Below are 18,764 nucleotides of genomic sequence, written 5' to 3'. Positions count from 1 at the left end.
ACAGAGCGTTAGACCTTGTTTTGGCTGTGTGTTTTTTTTCTTGTATGTGGTTAATGACGAAAATGGATTTGCGGAGAATACACGATACTCTGCAAAGGTCTGCGGTCAGCAGGAGGAGTACAGGAATGAATCTCGACTTGAAAAATAACTATCAGGTCGTAATTTTCACTACAGCTAAAAAGAAAATGTTACTGTGAGTCGCATATTAATTTAAAGCTCTAGTTTACCCTCGTGGATTTTACCCGGTCAACGAGATGCAAATAATTCTGAGTTGATGCAGAATTATGCAAATTCCGTATGCAAATGTATGCATCCTCAAGCAAATGTGAAGTGAGCTTAAAAGATACTCGCCTATGTAGAGGGAGGGCTCTGGATCACATAGAGCAATCCCTGTCCTTGGTATGACCTCTCGGTTCACCCCTGTTCCCATCGAAAATGTGCCACCTTCGGCACTCCTTGTATGCACAGTACAGACCCACTTGTCTTCATGGGGACTCCCAAAGTTGTATTTGACCAAGCCGGTGGAAGGAGGGGATGGAGAGAGAACTGGGAAGGCACTATATGATCCAGAAGACTTTATGGGATCCTTCCCTCTCCATAGATAAGTATCGAACTTTTTTTTCTTTAGGTGGCTTCAGTTTTACTTTGAGAACCTTTAACCAAGAATTGAACTTCATCCCAATCAGAAGCTGATATCCCCTTTCCCACCAGAAATGTTTACCCTTTTCTCGAATAGATCATCAGGGGGGTCTGTATGGCTGCTATTGTGGTGAAACCCTCCTGCAGTGTGATGTCAGGACCTGCTTGTGAGTATTTAGGAGGACTCTGACTCTGAACTGCTTCTCCTCCATCCCTGTGTCAGTCTTACCCCATCCGTTGGAAACATGTTGTCGCCTTAAAGAGAACCAGAGATGAAGCATCCTCTTGTATTTTACCTTATAAATCAGTGGGAACATGACAGTAAACACCTAATCTGCTCTTTGTTTCATTGTTCTCTGTTTAATTTGCCTGTTATCACCTCTGATAAGAATCCCGACTGAGCAGTCAGCTGGCTTTGCTACAGAATGATTATAGCTGAGACTGTGTTCTTTGGTGTCTTTTCAAGTCCAAGCCTGCCCCCTGCTGGCTCTGCTTAGGAATCATTATAGCTGAGTCATTATAGCAAAGCCAGACTCAATGCTCAGTCCGGGATTCTTATCTCAGCTAGATAACATACACTTTTAGCAGTGAGGATGAAACAGAGAGCAGAGTAAATGTTTTCTCTAATGTTCCCACTGATTTCTATGGTAAAATACATGAGGGTGCTTCGTCTCTGGTTCCCTTTAAGTCTCCTGCGCATGCACAGTTCTATAAAGACTGATCTGCGCATGCGCAGGAGGCTTACGGCAACCGGCGTGATGACCTGCCGGGCACACAACGTGGGTGCAGCTAAGGTTTTGGTGGCCCCAAGCAGTCCATAACTTGAAGCCCTCAACCACGAAAGAAGCGGTGCACTTTGCGCGCCGCTTCTAAAAAAAAGGATAGCCACCCAACGTGTAGACAGGTATAAGTGCCCGCAGTATAGGTAGCCAGCTATAGGTCCCACCCCAGTATAGGTAGCCCATATAGTTGCCCCCAGTATAGGTTAGATAGGTAGGTGCCCCCATATAGGTTAGATAGGTAGGTGCCTCCAATATAGGTAGCCAGTATATTTGCCCCAGTATAGGTTAGATAGGTATATGCCCCCACTATAGATTAGATAGGTATATGCCCCCAGTATAGGTTAGATAGGTATATGCCCCCAGTATAGGTTAGATAGGTATATGCCCCCAGTATAGGTTAGATAGGTATATACCCCCAGTATAGGTTACATCAGTATATGCCCAAGTATTGGTTAGATAGGTATATGTCCGCAGTATAGGTTAGATAGGAATATGCCCCCAGTATGTGCGCAGCGGCGGGGGGAGGGGGGGGAGGTGCCGGAGTGAAGTCTCCACTTACCTGCCTGGATCCTGCACACAGCTTCTATCTTCAGCCTCTCCCGGCGCGCGCCGCATCCGTAAGAGCTCCCCCTGTAATGACATGCGGTTACGTCATCAAAGGGGGCGCTGTTACCATAGCGACAAATGCCGGGACAGGAAGTAGATAGAAGCTGGCAGGATCGAGGAAGGTAAGTGGGAAATTCTCTCTCCCCGCCGCTCCGCCTGGTTCCCGCACGCCCGCCACCAGCAGTAGAGCGAGCCCCCCCCCCACAGTGTGAGGCCCCAAGCGGGGGCTTGGCTTGCTTGTATGCTGGCAGCGTCCACATGCGACTTCACCCAAAGTCAGTACCTAGCGGGCTGGAGGAAGCCCCAGGAAAATCCAAATTACCGCTCAGGGTCCCTTTAAAGTAAACGAAAAGTTTAGTGATATGGAGGCTGCTCTATTTATTTCCTTTTAAACAATGCCAGTTGCCTGACTGTCCGGTTGATCTTTCAGGCATCAGTAGAGTCACAACACAAGCATGTGGCTTCTGTCACAACACCTGATCTGCTCGCCCATTTAGGGTGTATGGCTAGGGATGGTAGGAATTTCAGATTCTGTGGAAATTATGATTTCTGCCAGTGCCGATTACTGATTCTGCAGATTTCTCATTTTCTGATTTCCAAGGATTATTTTTTTTATCAGTTTTTTTGTATTCTCTAATTGGCCAAATACACTCGAGTTGCCTCGGAAGCAGGCCCAGATTTACATCACAGGAGCCTATAGGCACAGCTGTCCTTGCGCCTTAGACTTCACCCTCCATGACACTCGCTGAATTGCACTGCAAGTGTGCTGGCTGTCCCTTCTCCCTTACTTCCCTTGCCTGTCATAGCTACAGCTGCCCCTTAGCATTAGGTAGCCAGAGGTATCCTCAGTAATCGCGTCAGTGAAATGCTGAGACTCGGGTGAGTAACCTCTCATTTACACTCCACTCGGGATTCTGCTTAGAGAAGGAGGGAGGCACTTGGGGAGGGGAGTGAGCCACCGTTCCATAATCAGGCGCCTGTAGGCATGTGCCTACAGTGCCTTGTGGCTCAGAAGTTTTGGACCAATCAGAGAATGCAGAATTTTACAGCGCTAATCGGAATACGCCAGACATTTTAGGCCAATCACAAGACAGTAGTATCAGTGGCGTACCTAGGGCATTTGACACCCGGTGCTGGGTATTAAAAAGACACCCCCCCCCCCCCCCATAAAAAAACCAAAAAACAGCAAATGTGGCATGCTAAACGTGACACGGCGGGTAATGCCAGGTGTAGGCTCGCTCCCCCCCCTAAAGTTGTCCTTAGTATAGTATAGTGGCACCAGTATAGCTAACAAAAAATGGGTGCGGCTATAACATGCGGCGCGCATTGCGCGCCGCGGCGAAAAATGGGCGTGGCCATGACCGGATGAGGGCAGAGCTAACTAATTTAAAGTGAACCCGGGATAAGAGTGATATGGAGGCTGCCATATTCATTTCCTTTTAAACAATAGGCAGCCCTGCTGATCTATTTGGCTGCAGTAGTGAACTGAATTACACCAGAAACAAGCCATGCAGCTAATCTTGTCAGTTCTGACAATATTGTCAGAAACCCCTGACCTGCTGCATGCTTATTCAGGGTCTATGGTTGAAAGAATTAGATGCAGAGGACCAGCACAGCAGCCAGGCAGCTGGTATTGCTTAAAAGGAGATAAATATTGCAGCCCAATATTATTCTCACCTCGGGTTCCCCTTAAAAGTGCAACACAAAGACAGTGGGCCTTTCCCCAGAAAATTCACATAATTGTTCAGGTTTTCTCAAGAAAATACACGTAATGTGAACAGATTTGACCAGAAAATAGTTCAATCATGTCGGCAGATTTGCCCAAAAAACACGTTCAATCATGTCGGCAGATTTGCCCAAAAAACACGTTCAATCATGTCGGCAGATTTGCCCAAAAAACACGTTCAATCATGTCGGCAGATTTGCCCAAAAAACACGTTCCATCATGTCGGCAGATTTGCCCAGAAAATACATGCAATCATGTCGGCAGATTTGCCCAGAAAATACATGCAATCATGTCGGCAGATTTGCCCAGAAAATACATGCAATCATGTCGGCAGATTTGCCCAGAAAATACATGCAATCATGTCGGCAGATTTGCCCAGAAAATACATGCAATCATGTCGGCAGATTTGCCCAGAAAATACATGCAATCATGTCGGCAGATTTGCCCAGAAAATACATGCAATCATGTTGGCAGATTTGCCCAGAAAATATATGCAATCATGTGGCCAACCTGGCCAGAAAACACTTCAATCATGTAGCAGACCTGGCCAGAACAGTCGATACACCTGCTAATATAAATTAAATAAAAGTTTACTCACCTGAAGCAGCAGCAGACCTCCTGTCCCGGCCTCCGTCCGGCGCGCAGCTCTCACGATCCTCTGCAGCCAGCCAGCAACTGAAACTCCCGCGCTGAGAGCAGGGCTACGGGAAAATGGCGCTCGAAGCCCTGCATTGCAGACTCCGTCTCCAGAGCAGGGCTTCGGACGCCATTTTACTGTAGCCCTGCTCTGCCGCTGTTGGAGCTGCGGGCTGCTGCTGTCAGTGAACTGACACAGCGTCTATTAGACGCCGAATAGCAGTTCACGCTGGGGGTGCTTCAGCACCCAAACCACCCCCCTGGCACCGCCACTGCCCCAGTATAGCTAGTATAGTTGCCCCAGTATAGCATAGTGGCCCCAGTATAGTTTAGTGTAGCATAGTGGCCCCAGTGTAGCATAGTGGCCCCAGTGTAGCATAGGTGCCCCCAGTGTAGCATAGGTGCCCCCAGTGTAGCATAGGTGCCCCCAGTGTAGCATAGTGGCCCCCAGTGTAGCATAGTGGCCCCCAGTGTAGCATAGTGGCCCCCAGTGTAGCATAGGTGCCCCCAGTGTAGCATAGTGGCCCCCAGTGTAGCATAGTGGCCCCCAGTGTAGCATAGTGGCCCCCAGTGTAGCATAGTGGCCCCCAGTGTAGAGCATAGTGGCCCCCAGTGTAGCATAGTGGCCCCCAGTGTAGCATAGTGGCCCCCAGTGTAGCATAGTGGCCCCCAGTGTAGCATAGTGGCCCCCAGTGGAGCATAGTGGCCCCCAGTGTAGCATAGTGGCCCCCAGTGTAGCATAGTGGCCCCCAGTGTAGCATAGTGGCCCCCGGTGTAGCATAGTGGCCCCCGGTGTACACATAGTGGCCCCCGGTGTAGCATAGTGGCCCCCGGTGTAGCATAGGTGCCCCCGGTGTAGCATAGGTGCCCCCCAGTGTAGCATAGTGGCCCCCGGTGTAGCATAGTGGCCCCCGGTGTAGCCAAGGTGCCCCCGGTATGAGGGAAGCTTGGAAGGTGGGGTGGCGGGGTCCCCTCCTTCCGGCGCTTCCCCCTCCTAATTAGCAGCAGCCAGCAGCTTAGCGAAGCGGGCGGGGAGGACTTACTCACCTGCTCCAGGCGATGGCGCATAACGTTATCCTCACGTGACGCTGGTCTCTCTGTCGCTCACTGTGCTTCCGCAAATCAGGAAGCACAGTGGGCGGTGGAGAAGGTGGAGACCAGCGTCAGGTGACGATGACGCTATGCGCCATCGCCTGGAACGCAGGAAGTAGGTGAGTAAGGCCCGCTCCTGCCCGCTCATCAAGCTGCTGCTAATTAGGAGGGGGAAGCGCCAGAAGGAGGGGACCCAGGTGAGGGAGGTGGGGGGTCCGGCCCCCCTCCCCGCCGCTTTCCCCGCCACCCCTCCTTTCCGGGTTGCTTCCCCCTCCTGTCCTGCCTGCATAGTGCCCAGGCCTCTGTGGGAGGCCTTGGTGACACCCCCTGGGGCACCCGACACCCGGTGCGGGGCGCCCCATGCCGCCCTATGGTAGGAACGCCACTGAGTAGTATCCAAGTCTTGTGATTGTTCTAAAATTACTGCAGCAATCAGATTTTTGTGGAAAAAAAAATCTGTATTCTCTGATTGGATAAGTGCATTCAAGTTCTGTGACTGGGCTAAAATTACCAAGTTGCAGTAAATTTCAGTTTTCTGAGTTGAGATCAGAAATGTTGATTTCCCGATCGGAAATGCGAACATTTTAATTTGCAGAATCCGAATGAGCATCCCTATCTATGGCTATAAGTGTAAGAAGCAGAGAATAACCAGGACAGCCAGGCAACTTGCATTGTTTAAAATAATCTCACTAATCCTACTAATATAATAAAGGGGAAAGTTCGGATGTTTGGATGTTTGTTACTCGATCACGCAAAAATGGCAGAACGGATTTGAATGAAATTTGGCACACATATAGTACATTACCTGGAATAAAGTATAGGATACTTTTTATTCCCATAACCAAAAAGGGGGTGGAGACAAATACAAATTTCACTGAGAAAATGTAAACTGCAGCCATTCTTACACTGTTAATGGCAGGGCTCTCAAACTTTGCACAGTTGGTCACAGGATGACTGGGATTAATATTCAGAAAGGTGGGTGGAGTCTGTAAAAGCCAATCATAATTCACCTATTGATTTTCAAGGGGGATTTTGTAATTGCTGCCATTCTTGCACTGTTAATGGCACAAGCCTCAAACCTGGTACAGTTGATCATTAGGTGACTGGGGTTCAATTTCAGACAAAGGGGTGGAGCCACAAACAGCCAATCCGATTTGTTTAATCTCAATGCAAATTATTGATGCCAAAGACCGAAAAGCTCACAAACTTGGTCATTGAGTAATTGTGTGTTAGGGTTAGGAAAAGTAGGTGGAGCCAACACCAGCCAAATACATACCCGAACAATGTGAGAAAATCAGCGGGTGGAGAAAAATACAAATTTTACTGGGAAAATGTAAACTGCAGCCATTCTTACACTGTTAATGGTAGGGTTCTCAAACTTTGCACAGTTGGTCACTGGGTGACTGGGATTAATATTCAAAAAAGTGGGTGGAGCCTACAAAAGCCAATCAAAATCCACCTATTGATTTGTAAAGGGAATATTTAATTGCTGCTATTCTTGCACTGTTAATGGCACAAGCCTCTTGCACTGTTAATCACCTGTACCTGGTACACTAGGCCATTGGGTGATTGGGGTTTAAATTCAGAAAAGGGGTGGAGCCACATCCATTCAGATTTATTTTATTTCAATGCAAATTATTGATGCCAAAGACCACAAAGCTCACAAACTTGGTCATTAAGTAATTGTGTCTTAGGGTTAGGAAAAGTGGGTGGAGCCAACAGCAGCCAAATATATACCCGGGCAACCAGCTAGCATTATAAAGGGGAAAGTTTGGATGTTCGGATGTTTAGATGTTTGTTACTTGATCACGCAACAATGGCTGACCGAATTTGAATGAAATTTGGCACACACACAGTACATTACCTGGAATAAAGTATAGGATACTTTTTATTCCCATAACCAAAAAGTGGGCGGAGACAAATACAAATATCACTGAGAAAATTTAAACTGCAGCCATTCTTCCACTGTTAATGGTAGGGTTCTCAAACTGTGCACAGTTGGTCACTGGGTGACTGGGATTATGATTCAGAAAAGTGGGTGGAGCCTATAAAAGCCAATCAAAATTCACCTATTGATTTTCAAAGGGAATTTGTAATTGCTGCCATTCTTGCACTGTTAATGGCACAAGCCTCAAACCTGGTATAGTTGGTTATTGGGTGACTGGGGTTAAAATTCAGAAAAGGAGGTGGAGCCACAAACATCCAATCAGATTTGTTTCATGTCAATGCAAATTATTGATGCCAAAGACCGCAAATCTCACAAACTTGGTCATTAAGTAATTGTGTGTTAGGGTTAGAAAAAGTGGGCGCAGCCAACACCAGCCAAATACATAACCGGGCAACGCCGGGTCATCAGCTGTGTAATAAATAAATATGGCAGCCTCCATATCACTCTTGCCTCGGGTTACCTTTAAACCTGGGATTAGTCTGCACATTGTTTGAATATGGAAAAGTTTCCATCTGCTGTTAAGAAGCTGGAGGTATTCACCCCCCAAATTTTATCTTTTTTCTTTTGTACTGGAGACATGAAGGAGGATTGACTACAGCACATGATCTGACCTATTCATGTGATTGTCACACATTTACCAGTACACAATACAGAATATAATCCGAGCCTGACACTCCACTGACACCAGAGAAAACAGGCCCTCCGAGCGTACTTACAGCGGGCTGCTAAACACCAGCGCAGGAATGTTTAAATATACAACGACATGGGGCCGTGCGTTTTACCTGCCCCCCCCCCCCCCCCCCGCACCTGGACCTCATTTCAGAGAATCAAAAAAACAGAAGGCCGAGAATCCAATATGGTAACGGTCCCCACAACACCTTGAAGCACTTGAGCGGAGCGGGGGGAGGGGGGGATCTTTGATATTCCATCGACTAGGAACTGTAAAGCTATCCACAGAGTTACCAAAAGGCATATTTTCTTCATTTCAAATAATTTCCTGTAGAGTTACATTTTATTAAATCCAAATCTTTTTTTTTCTTTTTTTCCCCCGGTATATAAAACATCAAATGCGCTCTGTAAAAGTGTCAGAAAACGCAGCAACTTAACAGGCTGAAGAGCGTGGCGGAGACAAAAGCTTCATTCACAAAGAGAGAGAGGGTGACCCCCTGATCACCTGCACAGGTCCTCTCCGGGCCCGCAGGACGCTTGTGGAAGATTTCACTTATCACTTGTCTGAAAGGGGAAGGATAAACTTGTCACATGACGCCATTTTGTCCAGAATCGTTATTTTTTTTTTGTTTAATTCAAACCAAAGAAAATTTTAAACATGTGCAAACATAAGCAAATAAGAAGTATGTTTTTTTTCCAGAATAAAATGAGCCATAAATGACTTTTCTCCTATGTTGCTGTCACTTACAGTAGGTAGTAGAAATCTGAGAACTGACAGGTTGTGGACTAGTCCATCTCTTCCTAGAGGATTCACAGCAAGGCTTGTATTCTTCATAAAGATATTCCCTATAAAGGATTTAAACAATAATGCTGCGTGTATCAAAAAAGGGCGCCTGGAAAAAAGGGCGCGGGGTATAGCCGAAATTTTAAGTTTTAATGCAAAACCATATTTTTCTTTTAAGGGGTTGTAAACGAAAATTTAGTGCTAAATAGGTTAAATAAACGGAAATGAAATGGCAAAATACCGTCTATAACAACAAACAAATTCTGAAAAGAAACGTCAAATATCGTCTATAACAAAAACCATATTTACACTTGTATTAAACATAGCAATGGTAGGTTTTACAGATATTTTACTGTAATTATACCGAACTGTAGGCTCACACAGATCTCTCCGTATCCCTATCCCTAACCCCTAGACCCCCTCTTTGTTTAAATATATATAATTTAATAAATTGTATATATTACATATATTGTGCTGTAACTATACCTAACCTTACTCTCACACAGAGCCCTCCCTGTACCTATCCCTAACCCCTAGACCCCCCTGGTGGTGCCTAACCCTAAGACCTCCCTGGTGGTGCCTAACCCTAAGACCCCCCTGGTGGTGCCTAACCCTAAGACCCCCCTGGTGGTGCCTAACCCTAAGACCCCCCTGGTGGTGCCTAACCCTAAGACCCCCCTGGTGGTGCCTAACCCTAACCACCCCCCTAGTGGTGCCTAATCCTAACGACCCCCCTGGTGGTGCCTAACCCTAACCACCCCCCTGGTGGTGCCTAATCCTAACGACCCCCTGATTGCATATATTATACTGTAACTATACCTAACCCTCCCTGTACCTATCCCTAACCCCTAGACCCCCCTGGTAATGCCTAAACCATCCCCACCGCACAAACACCCTAAACACATATAAACAATAATATATTTAATCCTTAAAATACTTCTCTACAAATAACATGAATAAAATAATTTATATATTTGTAATAGAATAAATAGTCTTAAAATCACGTATAGATTAATATTATAAATAGAGAAAAGTATATATAAATACAGGATCTTCGCAAAAAATTAGCATATTGTGATAAAGTTCATTATTTTCTGTAATGTACTGATAAACATTAGACTTTCATATATTTTAGATTCAAATACACACAACTGAAGTAGTTCAAGCCTTTTATTGTTTTAATATTGATAATTTTGGCATACAGCTCATGAAAACCCAAATTTCCTATCTCAAAAAATTAGCATATTTCATCCGACCAATAAAAGAAAAGTGTTTTTAAAACAAAAAAAGTCAACCTTTAAATAATTATGTTCAGCTATGCACTCAATACTTGGTCGGGAATCCTTTTGCAGAAATGACTGCTTCAGTGCGGCGTGGCATGGAGGCAATCAGCCTGTGGCACTGCTCAGGTGTTATGGAGGCCCAGGATGCTTCGATAGCGGCCTTAAGCTCATCCAGAGTGTTGGGTTTGCGTCTCTCAACTTTCTCTTCACAATATCCCACAAATTCTCTATGGGGTTCAGGTCAGGAGAGGTGGCAGGCCAATTGAGCACGGTAATACCATGGTCAGTAAACCATTTACCAGTGGTTTTGGCACTGTGAGCAGGTGCCAGGTTGTGCTGAAAAATGAAATCTTCATCTCCATAAAGCTTTTCAGCAGATGGAAGCATGAACCCACTTTTGAACCAGAAACAGCGGCAGAAGCACCTGACCTGGGCTACAGAGAAGCAGCACTGGACTGTTGCTCAGTCGTCCAAAGTACTTTTTTTCGGATGAAAGCAACTTTTACATGTCATTCGGAAATCAAGGTGCCAGAGTCTGGAGGAACACTGGGGAGAGGGAAATGCCAAAATGCCTGAAGTCCAGTGTCAAGTACCCACAGTCAGTGATGGTCTGGGGTGCCATGTCAGCTGGCGTACAGTCAAAAATGGCGTGGGGAAAAAATGGCGCACAGTGATAAATCTTTTAAAACGGTATTTATAGTTTTAAGGATATGCAGTAACTTTATTTAAAACGCTATTTATCGTTGGTCTGACCCCCGCCCCTCATGTCCTGCGGTGTCCCCCGGTTCCTGTCTGCCTCCCCCGCCCCCCTCGCACGTCCAATTTTGTCTCCCAGTGATTTCATCTCTGCCCCGGACTGGAGTGTAATGCTACAACAGTCCTACCTAAGCAGATCTTACGAACAGCTGGTGGATGTATCTGCTCGCTGCCGCTGATGACTTTCTGATGCACCAATCACGCTGGGGGCGCTGCTCCAGAATTGCCAATCACCGCTGCTCATGTCTCTGCTCCGTCTGCTAATTGGACGCGATGGTCTCGGAGGCGGGAGCATTGGGTCCAATTAGCAGACGGAGCAGAGAAATGAGCAGCGGTGATTGGCAATTCTGGAGCAGCGCCCCCAGCGTGATTGGTGCATCAGAAAGTCTCCGGCGGCAGCGAGCAGATACATCCACCAGCTGTTCGTAAGATCTGCTTAGGTAGGACTGTTGTAGCATTACACTCCAGTCCGGGGCAGAGATGAAATCACTGGGAGACAAAATTGGACGTGCGAGGGGGGGCGGGGGAGGCAGACAGGAACCGGGGGACACCGCAGGACATGAGGGGCGGGGGTCAGACCAACGATAAATAGCGTTTTAAATAAAGTTACTGCATATCCTTAAAACTATAAATACCGTTTTAAAAGATTTATCACTGTGCGCCATTTTTTCCCCACGCCATATTTTCCTGACCCGGTCAGCTGCTGGTGTTGGTCCACTGTGTTTGATCAAGGGCGGGGTCAATGCAGCTAGCTATCAGGAGATTTTGGAGCACTTCATGCCTCCATCTGATGAAAAGCTTTATGAAGATGAAGATTTCATTTTTCAGCACGACCTGGCACCTGCTCACAGTGCCAAAACCACTGGTAAATGGTTTACTGACCATGGTATTACTGTGCTCAATTGACCTGCCAACTCTCCTGACCTGAACCCCATAGAGAATTTGTGGGATATTGTGAAGAGAAAGTTGAGAGACGCAAGACCCAACACTCTGGATGAGCTTAAGGCCGCTATCGAAGCATCCTGGGCCTCCATACCACCTGAGCAGTGCCACAGGCTGATTGCCTCCATGCCACGCTGCATTGAAGCAGTCATTTCTGCAAAAGGATTCCCGACCAAGTATTGAGTGCATAACTGAACATAATTATTTGAAGGTTGACTTTTTTTGTTTTAAAACACTTTTCTTTTATTGGTCGGATGAAATATGCTAATTTTTTGAGATAGGATATTTGGATTTTCAGGAGCTGTATGCCAAAATCATCAATATTAAAACAATAAAAGGCTTGAACTACTTCAGTTGTGTGTATTTGAATCTAAAATATATGAAAGTCTAATGTTTATCAGTACATTACAGAAAATAATGAACTTTATCACAATATGCTAATTTTTTTAGAAGATCCTGTATATACAATACAATAGATAGCCTTACAAGCATTAGAAATCTTAAAATAACAGTAACATTTAGGGATGCTCATTCAGATTCCGCGGAAATGCAATTTCCGAAATTCCGATCGGAAATTGCATTTCCGCATCGGAATGCGGAAATCGGTAATGTAAGTGCCGTAGGCGGATTTCCGCCGGAAATCACGGAAATTTCCGCCGGAAATCGCGGAAATTCCACCCGACTTTAACATCGATTTTCTCACAAACTATAAGGTCTTTTTGAAAACTTTTTTTTGCATCTTGTTCACAAGGTTCTGTTTAATAAACGCTGAAAATTTGGTGTTTCTAGGACTTAAGGGGGCTTTTCTATTAACCGCTAAAGTTGGCTGATTTTTACTGTAATGAAAAATGCAGAAAATCTGCATCTGCCTATTTTCTGCATTTTACATTACAGTAAAAATCTGCCGAATTTAGCAGTTAATAGAAAAGCCCCCGTAAGTCCTAGAAACACCAAATTTTTAGGGTTTATTAAACAGAACATTCTGAGCAAGATGCAAAAAAAAGTTTTCAAAAAGACCTTATAGTTTTTGAGAAAATCGATGTTAAAGTCGGGTGGAATTTCCGCGATTTCCGGCGGAAATTCCGCCTTGGAATGCGGAAATTGGTAGCGGAAAGCGGAATCGGTAATCGGTACATGACGGAATGCGGAATTACCACGGAATCGGAATTGGGCATTCCGACCATCCCTAGTAACATTAAAAGCGATATTTTAGTAACTATAATCAACGCATTATAAATGTAAAAACAACCTTAAAATAACAGTAATATTAAAAGCGATATTTTAGTAACTATAATCAACGCATTATAAGTGTAAAACAAAGTTAATACCAAAAGCGATGTATTTCTAATACAATAAGGTTGAAAACGGTATTTACGCATTATACATATGAAAACAAATTTTTAAATGATCAAAGAAGTGTAAACGAATGCCTTGTAAGGGTTTCCATGCCTTGTAAGGGTTTTTTCGCCTTCCTCTGGATCAACACGGATATGTGAGGGAGCAGGCTGGAGTTGTACTTTGTACTGGTTGAACTCGATGGACGTATGTCTTTTTTCAACCAAAATAACTATGTAACTATGTAACTATGAAAATTTAGTTGTTATACTTTTGTAAGCGAAATTTTTAAACTAAATAATAAGTAAAAACTGATATAAGCGAAATGTAAAAACGAAAAAATAAGTATAACACAAACTCAATACGAACTTGTTAATGATATTTGTTATAAACCTTATTCTGTAAACAAAAACTTTTGTTAACACGATCCCTGTAACCGCTGTTTCTCGCGCGCCCTTTTTTCCTGTCGGGCGCCGAATAGCCGATACTTTGCATTGCAGTCTATGGTGGCGCCCTTTTTGTCCACTATCCCTGTGCGCCCTTTTTTACTAGCACCAATAATGCTGGCCAGCTGCCCTGCTCGCTACACAGTTTTTTGTCAGTTGGACAGAGCAACTGCCATTCACTAAGTGTTTTTGAAAATAAATAAATCCCTGAGAATCCCCTATGAAGAGATGGACTAGTCCAAAACCTGTCACTTCTGTCAGATTTCTACTACCTACTGTAAGTGACAGCAACATAGGAGAAAAGTCATTTATGGCTCATTTTACTCTGGAAAAAAACACACTTCTTATTTATTTATGTTTGCACATATTTTACATTTTCCAATTTTTCGCCATAGTGCCCCTTTAATCTTAATTTAGGAAACTACAAAACAGTGCACACAGGTATTTAAAGGACAGCTGTGGTAAGAAGAATACGGAGGCTGCCATATTTATTTCCTTTTAAACAATGCCAGTAGCCTGGCAGCCCTGCTGATCTATTTGGCTGCATTAGTGTCTGAATAACACCAGAAACAAGCATGCAGCTAATCTTTTCAGATCTGACAATAATGTCAGAAACCTCTGATCTGCTGCATGCTTGTTCAGGGTCTATGGCTAAAAGTATTAGAGGCAGAGGATCAACAGGGCTACCAGGCAACTGGTATTACTTAGAAGGAAAAAAATATGGCAGCCTCCATATTCCTCTTGCTTCAGTTGTCATTTAACTTTCCTACACCCCCAAACTTTTAAAATGTAGAATTGCTGTCAGTTACAGGACAACTGATGTGGAAGGTAATGTCCATGTTTTTTGTTGTTGCTCAGTTTACATTAAATATATTTTAATTGAACGTTTTTTCACAATGCACTCCTATGGAGAGTAAAAATACATACTTTTTTTCAGTGCATCGTATACAAGATATCCTAGTTTTTTTTTTTTTTTTTTTGCATACTCATTACTGAAATTTAGATACTTACCTCTTGCTTGCTTTGCTTGCCAGATCCCTGTGGAGGCTACTCATCCAGCACTGGGTCCCTCATCAGGCCACTCTTCCAGCCATGTACAAGTGTTTCTGGACCTGGCATATGCAAATAAGGTCCACCAATGTCCAGTAGGACAACGTGCTCATGCACTCAGGGGAAAAGCATCCCTTGGAGCTCACAATCCATAGTTATAGTCTAATGCCCTTCTGTATTATTCTCATGTATTTATAAGCACTTACACCTTCTGCAGCACATTGCAGAGTACATAGTCAAGTCACTGACTGTCCTCAGAGGAGCTCACAATCTAATCCTACCCTACTCATAGTCTAATGTCTTACCATATTATTATTATGTATTTTTATAGAGCTGACATCTTCTGCAGCACTTTACAGAGCACATAGTCATGTCACTGACTGTCCTCAGAGGAGCTCACAAGCTAATCTTACTACAGTTATAGTCTAATGTCCTACCATATTATTATTATGTATTTATATAGCACTGCTATCTTCTGTAGAGTGTTACAGAGTACATAGTCATGTCACTGACTGTCCTCAGAGGAGCTCACAATCTATTCCCTACCATAGTCATAGTCTAATGTCCTACCATATTATTATGATGCATTTATATATCAATGGCATCTTCTGCAGCACTTTACAGAGTACATAGTCATGTTACTGACTGTCCTCAGAGAAACTCACAATCTAATCCTACCACAGTCAGAGCATAATGTCATGCCATATTGTTATTATGTATTTATATAACAATAACAATAATATTTATATAGCGCTTTTCTCCCTGGGGACTCAAAGCGCTGACATCTTCTGCAGCACTGTACAGACTACATCATTTTCTTGTTTTGTTTTTTTTTGTTTTTTTTTTACAGGGTTGCGAGTGCCTCAGAAACCTGCGGAGGAGTCCCGAAGGCACAGAATTTCCACAGGGCACAGCGGCGGACTGAGGGTCCAGGGGATCCAGAGACTTGCCTCTACATAGGTGAGTATCTAAGTGATACGGAACTTTGTAAAAAAAAGTTTAATACTTACCTATGGAGAGGGAATGCTCCTGTAGAGCCTTCCCTGTCCTCTCGTTCCAGCGCTGTCACCCCTGTTGCATTCTGTATATTCAACCAACTGATGGAATACGCCTTTGGGAATCTTCAGAAGGCTTTGGAAGCATGCGTGTCTCCGGATGCTCCCAAAGATGGGCGGCCCTGTACTGCACACGCGCTTACATGCGGTTGCACAGTATGGAGTGGCCCATCCTTGGAAGCCCTTAGGGACAGCGGACAGGAGCACTCTGAAAGCCTTCTGAGGGCTCCCGGAGGTGGCAAATTCGAACACCGGACATCGGGAAAAGTAAGACACGAGAGAGGACTGGGAAGTCTCTATAGAATCCGGAACCTTCTCTCTCCATAGGTAAGTATCTGAATTTTTTTTCACATTTGCTTTAAAATGAAATCAAGTTGGCAGCCTCCCTATTCCTCTCAGTTCAGGTGTAATTAAGCGTGTCCACACATCTCTCATATCGATGCTCCATTTTTTTTGTTTTATAATGCGCAAATTTAACCAGAAACTCTGTGCGAAAGAGTCAAAGCTGTGAGATTGATCCTTAATTTAAAAATAGGAAACTCAACAAACCATAAAATTTTGAAAGGAGCCCAGACAAGCTAATCCACGAACGGCTCTCGCTTGGCAGCCACTAACCCCAGTGAGGTTGTCCTTGGCAAGCAAAGGCCGTTCTCGAGAAGGTCAGGAATCAGATCACACGGAAGCTTCCAATGTGTGGAGCGAATTCTGCCGAGACCTTGTCAAAGCATTCTGCATATGGCTGCCCCTATCCCTTTCTCCCCCCTCCCACGGCAAAGGTCACTGTTTTGATTGTTACTGTCCCCGTTAGTGATATATGACGGTGCTCTGAGCCATTCATGTTGTTTCTGGCACGGCACGGAAGCCATTTTCCAGCAATATGTCAGATACTTAGCAAAAAAGCTCCTCTGAAATTGGTTTTGGGCTCTTTTCAAGAAGCAAACTAATATTTCAGATTGTAAAAATGTTAAAACAAATCTTCTGGGGAATGGCTATTGCTTACTGCCACCCAGGGCTTGTGCTGCATGTTCACTTCTATACCAACTCCAAACAAAAATGTGTTCCTAGTCCCCTGTAGGCACTCAGTGACAGGGATACGGATTGTGTCTAACCTCTGTGTAGTAATGCCTCGATTAGCTGATGTCTGATACATTGCTTGTAAAATACCTGATCAGGAGCCCAGACAATGCTCACTTCCTGTACCACTTCCTGTACCACAGACAATCATGCTACAGGCTGCCGAGTTTATCCAGCGCTCGCAGGGCCGGAGGGAAGCAACCATATGGACAACCTGGGAATTTGCCCCAGGGCCCCAAATCCACTCCCCCACCCACACACATCACCCACCCAACTTAACTGTGCTTATTACCATTTTTATTTGATATAAGAGGTGGGATAACCGCCAGCCTGACACTGCTTTCTAATCTTATCTTGTGAGTTACAGTGGATATGGCGGCGAATAAACTGCACACAGACACCATGCGTTGGTTTCTCTCAAGAATACACACTGTTCTCTTTTCTTTCTTTTTTTCTCTGCTCTCTAAATAAACTTTATTTAACACTTCCTGGTTAACAAACAGATAAAATTGTCACATGACTCTAGTACAGTAAATAAGCTGTATACGGGCATAGAAATCATCACATATCTTAATGGGGTGCTTTTAACCATTTATGTCACCTGGACGTGATCCTCACGTCCAGGCGGCTGCTTTTGCTTGCTTCTGCGCGTTCCCGCGGGCGCACTCGCGTGCCCCCGTGCCACCCCCCGGTAGCCCGGAGATCAGTGAATGGGAAGGGGAGGGGAGGGGTCATCTGGCTACCTATACTGGAGGGAAGGGGGGAGGGGTCATCTCGCTACCTATACTGAAGGGGGGAGGGGGGGCTGGTGAAATTGGCCTTGGCTGGTAAAGAGTACAAATCCGGCCCTGGCTATGAGTATAATGGTCATTTTTAGAAAGTGTCCAATACATTTTCTTTTATTTCAAAAAAGGCCTACTGAATCCGCAAGGTAGGACCCTACTTTGTATACTGTATAGTTGATACTATAGAGCTATTTATACTCATAGCTAGTAACTATTGTTATATTGGAGCTACCTGGGCGCCTCCTATTACTACGTTATCTACTCACGGCCCCCTAATAAGGCCACTGCTTCCACCTCAGCTGGTCCTTTAAAGAGTTGCGATCTTCTCCCAATATACAAAAGGCCTAGTTGGGGTGGCTTTTCCCCACCTGCTGCCGTAGAGTGGTTGCCTCAGGCTGCAACCCATCTTTGTGAGTATAAATTTATCACTATAATATACTTACCTTATGAATCAACGGTAATACACCAGATTGGGCTCCCGGTTTCCATCTGTTTTTTGTCTCTTCTACAAGCATCACCATTAGCCATAGACTCTGAACAAGCATGCAGCAGATCAGGTACTCTGGTAGCTGGATTACCCATATGCTTGTTACAGGGTTGTAACCTATGCCAGAAGTTCAGGGCTGCCAGGCAAATGGCATTGTTAACAAGGAAATAAAAATGGCAGCCTCCATATACCTTTCACCTCGGGGGTTCCCTTTAAAGTGACTCCGAGCCGTAGCTTGCATTCATAATCTCTCTCTAATAGCCTGCCTTGTCTGAGGCTGTGATCCAGAAAAGATGAAGATGAAACAGGGCCTGGGCAACAGTTTCTGCCCACCGCTGACAATCACCTGGCTTGTTTTAGTAAGATTTGGTGGGGGCTAGCATCTACCAGGCCCCTAGACTCTCTCCCGGCCCTAGCAACTGCCTAGGTGGCCTTGTGGATGATCCGGCTCTGCCGTGATCCCATCTGACGTATTCCCATGAAGACATAAATTGACTTACAGACTGCTAATCTGAATTCAATTTCCTCCTAGACTGATGTCTCTCTTAACCGGCTCATCTGTGGTCAGAGCGGGCAGTCCACAGGTATTCTGCCTGCCACAGCGTGTCTCTGGTTACTGCCACAAAAGATTCCGCGCCGTGAACATTCCGTGAGGCTGATGTCAGCCCA

The sequence above is a fragment of the Hyperolius riggenbachi genome, chromosome 1 (assembly GCF_040937935.1).
Source record: "Hyperolius riggenbachi isolate aHypRig1 chromosome 1, aHypRig1.pri, whole genome shotgun sequence".
Taxonomy (NCBI): Eukaryota; Metazoa; Chordata; class Amphibia; order Anura; family Hyperoliidae; genus Hyperolius; species Hyperolius riggenbachi.
The sequence above is the reverse complement of the archived record's forward strand: the minus strand, read 5'-3'. Positions refer to the sequence as shown.